The 6,050-nt window shown below is 43.5% G+C and overlaps 1 protein-coding gene across 1 annotated transcript in view; it reads left to right on the plus strand.

Moving 5' to 3' along the window:
- The first annotated feature begins 881 nt into the window (after positions 1–881).
- The window catches only part of CPPED1 (calcineurin like phosphoesterase domain containing 1), a 56,398-nt gene continuing 51,229 nt past the window's right edge, over positions 882–6,050 (plus strand). The window contains exon 1 of the mRNA XM_023507560.1: positions 882–1,031. The gene's annotated coding sequence lies outside the window, so the exon portion shown is untranslated. The remainder of the gene's footprint in view (positions 1,032–6,050) is intronic.

Here is a 6,050-nt window from a genome sequence, read left to right on the forward strand (position 1 = left end):
TTGCTTATTCTCATGATAGTTCTGGTAAGCTAAACATTATTATTTTCATTTTGCAATTAGAAACAGAATCTCAGGAGGATTAAAAAACTTGCCTAAGGTTATTTGGCTCTGTAAGGGCAGATTCAAGGCTTAAACCCCCACGCCCACCTCCAGCCTCACACCTTCCCTGGTGTGGTGCTGCCTTCCTGAACGATCACAGTATGAAAAATCCTACAGTTGACTTTTTTCTACCGGGAAGTAATGATTATTAGTCTAACAGAGTTTAGCTTCTACATTAAACATGTTTTGGTAAAACAGTTTGCTAATAGTATTGCAACTGAACAAAATACATTAATACTGTAATTTGGGGTGTTTTGTATTTGGGGTTTAACTAGACGACATCCATTTGTGAGTGAGTTTGTAATTTTCAGCCCAGGATTTATGCAGCAGGCTCCTTCATCAGCATTTACTCAGTGGTTAGTCTGTACTCAAAAACGCTAAATAATTTGCAAAATCTTTTCCTCCTTAAGCAGGTAAGGCACTTTGCCAGGAGTATTTTGCCTTCTCTTACTTCTGAAAAATCTCAGCATTCTTGTTTCAGAATAAATGAAACAACATTCATCTATATTCATGTCCACAGCTTACAGTTATGCATTTGTAAACTAAAATATTCGGAGACATTTCATCTCTGCAACATGTTTTTTTAATAATGTGTGGGAGGTTTGTGTGTATGTGTGATTATAAAACTAATAGATGTACAATTGAAAGAAATTTGGGAAGAATGAGAAAAATCATTCATATTTCTATACTACCCAGAGGCAATAACTGTTAACATTTTTTGGCATATTTCCTTCCTAATCCTTTAAAAATGTTTTTGTATAGTTGAATTCATACACTATTTGCAGTTTCGTGTTTTGGAATTTTTCATAGACCATCAACAAGCCTCCTTGTTACAAGCGTCATTGTGAAGGGCTGTCCGTGGTCTTCATTAGGAAAGCAGCATCCGTTACCGTGTTGCTCTTCATATGACGGACATTTGGGTTCTCACTCAGGTGTGTAATGTGTGCCTCACATTGTTTAATGTTCTCTAAAGGAAAAAGAATCCAAATCCTGATACACCTGCTAACAGGCCCTTTACCTGAATCAAATGCCATACTAACAGGTCACCACTGGGGAGGTGTCAGTCATTATTGTGGTGATGCCTTTGCTCTGCTTAGAACAAGGTGCTTGTGATTTTTATATTTAAAAGAATGCCCAGATCCCTCAGTCCTGTAGGCAGGGGTCCCCAGACACAGAGAAGATGGATACCAAGAAGACAGAAGATCATTGTGTTCCCTGCAGCTGGTCCTGTGCACTCCTGCATGTCTGGCCCCTACTCTGGGACCCCAGAGCCCCTTTGCTTCCTGGCTACAGCTTCTCTCTCCTCACAGCTCAGTGGCCCCTCTGACCTTGGAGCCTCTCACAGTTCGTAGCATCCTTTAGTAGGGCAAGGGCAAGTTCCTTAGAACATCTGTTAGCTTTTTGTTCTTCAAAAAAGTGGCCAATAAACGTATTGCTGCCAGAGCGGTCTTTTGAAAGCTCAACCCCAAACCCTCCGGGGACTGCCCGTTGCTCTCGAGATCCAGGTGGGCCTGTCTCTCCCCAGCACGCTCTGGACCCGGCTGTGCTGGCTGCCTCTGTGGCTCCTTGATGTCCCTTTTGCACATTGCTCCTGAACATTCTGTCCCCCCGCTTCCTCCCCCTTCTCCCCTTCCCCACTTCCCACCCCAGAACTCCTGCTCACCCTCAGTCACTTGCTTCCTGCCCCTCAGGGGGTTGCTAGATGTCACCTTTTCATTGAGGTTGTCTCTGCTTTTAAAGTTGCCATTCTTCCCAGCCACACGGCTCTGCAGCACCTGCACTGCTGTTTCCTCCTAAATGCTCAGCCCCATCTCATACACTGCATAGTTGACTGAGTAACTGCACCTATAGTCTGTCTGTCTCCATTAAAATGTAAGCTCGATGAGGACGGGAATTCTTTTGTCATGATTGCAGTGTCTGGTACCCAGTAGGCATTTAGCAAATTCAGTAGAACCTCTGTAGGTTGACCACCCACAAGACGGTAACCAGCTGGCCCACATGCAGCGGTGGTCACCATAAGGAACTTGGCCTCCAGTACTGAGACATTATATCCAGTCTCTAACAATTAGGTGAACTTGAAGTGGTCATTGTAGGGAGGTGGCCAGCTACGGAGGTTTTCCTGTAGTTGTTAAGCAAATGGAAGGAAATACTAAGTCTGAGTGTCTCCCCCTCCTTTTCCTTTGTATTGGTAGGATGATTCGTATTATTGAAATAAGTTTTATTATTAAAATGCAGGGGTATTTTATTATTAAAATTTAAAGGATTTGTTCTGTAAAATTTGGACTCACTCAAAAGGCTACTCTCATGGATCCAGAGGTCACGTTGTTACAATAGCTGGACGTTTCCAGACTGGGAGAGCCAAAATCCAAGGGCGTTTGATCATGTCATCTGTGTATGGTTCCAAGCACTATTTAGATACGACGCACACAGTTTTCAGCCCATTGCTGAGTTTAGGGTCTCTCTGAGGCTGCCCTAGATGTAGGGACTCCCCAGTGCCCTGCTCACTTGGACAAAGCCAGAACCTGGGAGTGCTGGACACCATGGTTGGCTGGGCACCAGCGGCCAGGGGCTCCCACTTCCTGGGTGGGAGCTCATCTCATCTGCATGTACCTTCCCTGGGACCAAAGTGATGGCTCATAATAGTATCCAGGCTTGACTCTCTCACACTGTGCACCACAGTTTTATCTAAATATAACTTTCCTTCTTCACTGGGACAGGCCTCTTTTTAATTTCTCACAGAGACATTTAAATAACACGTGAGCACAATTTCTGAACCCAGAGAGACTTCTCACAGCGCCTTTGCAAACAAGTCATGTTCTCTTCCCCCGCTTTATTTTCTCTATAATAACTAACATTTATATAGGGCTTGCTGTGTTCCAGGCATTGTTCTGAGTGCTTTGCAAAGATGAACTTAGTCTCATAACAGTCCTATAAAGCAGATGGTATAATTATACATACTGTTACTCTGGATGTAATTGATCTTGGGGAAGGGGCACCTCGATCTTGGCACACGTTGCTTTCTCATTGTGGTCTGCTCATCCCATCTCTTTACTCAAGGGAAAGGCAGAAATAACAATTGATCTATAGCGCGTGTCAGGGCAGATTTTCAGGCCCATAAAGGGTAGTTTCACCCAGAGTCTCCCTGATGTCTGTCTGTGCACCAGCACTCTCTCCTGCTGGTGACCTCTAGAAGGGACCCCCAGCTTCTTCTCTGCTTGTTGGTGGGCTTCACCCCATTTCCCAGGCTTCAAATCAGAGTCTCTCCTGAGCCTCCTTGCCTGGGCTGGTCTCTGAAGCCTGGTGATGGATGTGGGGAGCCGGTGAGCGCAAGGTGAGACAGGGTCTGATTAAGGTCTGGGCCTCTCTCAGCTCTGGGTGCCGTGGTGCTAACCTGCATTGGGGACAGAGCCGGATTCACAGCCCCTATGTTCCAGCTGCCTTCATCTGCTCTGGTGGGAGATGGGCTGGGAGCCCTCCAGACTCTTAGGGTAGTCGGACTGCATCTTGGGGCCAGCCATTTAAATATCTGTGGGGACAAGCAGGTTATTTACTAATTAGAGAATTTCTTGGGTAAAGCTTTATGTGACTATGGAATTCTTATTTTAAGAATCTTATTTTAAGCAAAACAGTGTTATATGATTTAGATTTTTACTTTTTAGATTTAATTTTTCATCTCTATTCACATTACAAAGGCACACAGGCTGATGACTCAAATAATCATCCAAAGCAGCAGCTCACAGCTCCTCACTGGCCCTTCGCTCACTCTAGGGGCAGCCACCCTCAAGGAGTTCAGCTGATTTTGTGGATTCACTTCCACAGTTCTAAACAACATGCTTTTTTTCTTTTTGAAACAGAGTCTCACTTTGTCACCTGGGATAGAGCGCCATGGTGTCATAGCTCACCTCAAACTCTGGGACTCATGTGATCCTCTTGCCTCAGCCTCCCAAGTAGCTGGGACTACAGGTGCCTGCCACAACTCCCTGCTATTTTTAGAGACAAGATCTTGTTCTTGCTCAGGCTGGTCTCTAACTCCTGAGCCCAGGCGTTCCACCCACCTCGGCCTCCCCAAGTTCTAGACCTACAGGTGTGAGCCGCCACTCCTGGCCTTAAACTACTTGCTTTTGTTGCTGCTTCTTGATCTACTTTCTGTCAAGCATTAAGCTTGCACCCTGAACAATGAGGATTTAGCTCTCTCCTCCATCCTGTTATCATGTCATCTATCCATCCCTACATCTTCCCTGTGCTGTTAAATACGAATTCGGTTTATATTGGCATTTAGTATCTGTAATATCATGCCAGTATATATTGAGGATGCCAAAAAATGTATACACATTTTAGGCTGGGAAAAAACTGTATTAAATTTGTATTACTCGCGTCACATTGGACTTCTGCAGTTACAAGAGGTGCTCAATTCATTTTTTGTTGTCTGCATATACGATTACAGTTTTAATACAGTTTTCTTTTCCTTTCGTAAAATGTGTATACATTTTGTGGCACCCTTTGTATTATATTTTAAACATTCAAAACAGTATGCCAAGGTTATTTTTTCTGCACTTCATTGTGGTTTAAAAAAAATTTTTTTTTTTTTTAGTTTTTAAAATGTATAATTCTACCTCCAACTTTTCTTCTAAAGGTATGAGCATATTAGTTTCCTATAAATAAATAAAGAATTTGGTATCCTATCAGTTGCATCTTCCTAAAGAAGTTTCTCTAGACCCCACTGTTTCCTGACTGGTTGATCCCCAGGCCTGCCCTCAGCTGTCATTTTAGGGTGTCTAACCCCACCCTCTGGACCATCCTCACTTCTCTCTCATGTTGGGTCTCCTTCTCCTTTTTAGATGGATTCCCTCTAGTGGCTTCTGGAAAATAATTGATATCTGGACGTCTCTTCATTCTATCCCTGTATTAAATCAACAGTTGGGTAGGTTGTCTGGGTGTGGAATGTAGGTGAAGAATCATTTTTCTCTTAGAATTTTGTAGGCTTTGCCTCCTTAGCTGTGCTCTCTCAGTGTGGATTTTGAAAGTTCAGTTCCATTCAGATTCTTGGTCCTTCATATGAAACTGGAAACACATCGGATCTTCCCCTCACATGTGGGCCTCTGCACTAGCACTATGGTGTTCTCCTCGCGTGTGGGCCTCTACGTTAGCACTGTGGTGTACTTTGGTATAAATCTGTCTCTTCTGTCTAAAGTTAGTCCCTTTATTCTGGGAAATCCTTTTAAATTATTTCATCCATTTTTTCCTATGGCTTTTTCGTTTTTGTTTTTCCTTTTTCTACACTAATATCGATGTTCTTCAAATGTGGACCTCCTATTCTGGGTCCTCAGTAATTATTTCCTGTTTTTTTTTTCTCACTTCCTTGCTCACTCTACTTTTTTTTTTTGAGAGAGAGTCTTCATGCTGTTGCCCTAGTAGAGTGCTATGGCATCACAGCTCACAGCAATCTCCAACTCTTAGGCTCAAGCAATCCTCTAGCCTCAGTTTTTCTATTTTAGTAGAGATGGGGGAGGGTCTCAGTTTTGCTCAAGCTGGTCTCAAACCAGTGAGCTGAAGTGATCCACCTGCCTTAGCCTCCCAGATTGTTGGGATTACACTCAGCACCCAGTGCATGAGCCACCATGCCTGGCCTGCTAACTACTTTTTGAGAAAGTTCTTCAACTTTAACTTCTAAGCCTTCTACTGAGATTTTCATTTCTGCTACTTTAGTTTTTTCACGAGCTATTTGGTCTTATTCCATTTAAAAATAGCATCGTGTGATTGATGGATGTAGTTAGTGTCTTCTCTGAGAATGTTAATGATTTTTTCTCCGCCTCTGCAAGTAGCCATTTTGGTTGTTTGGGTCTGTTTTTTGTATGAGACACTTTTTTTTTTTTTGAGACAGAGCCTCAAGCTGTCCCCCTGGGCAGAGTGCCATGGCATTACAGCTCACAGCAACCTCCAACTCCTGGGCT

Source organism: Otolemur garnettii, unplaced genomic scaffold, assembly GCF_000181295.1.
Source record: "Otolemur garnettii isolate 467f Iridium unplaced genomic scaffold, OtoGar3 scaffold00189, whole genome shotgun sequence".
Classification (NCBI taxonomy): Eukaryota; Metazoa; Chordata; class Mammalia; order Primates; family Galagidae; genus Otolemur; species Otolemur garnettii.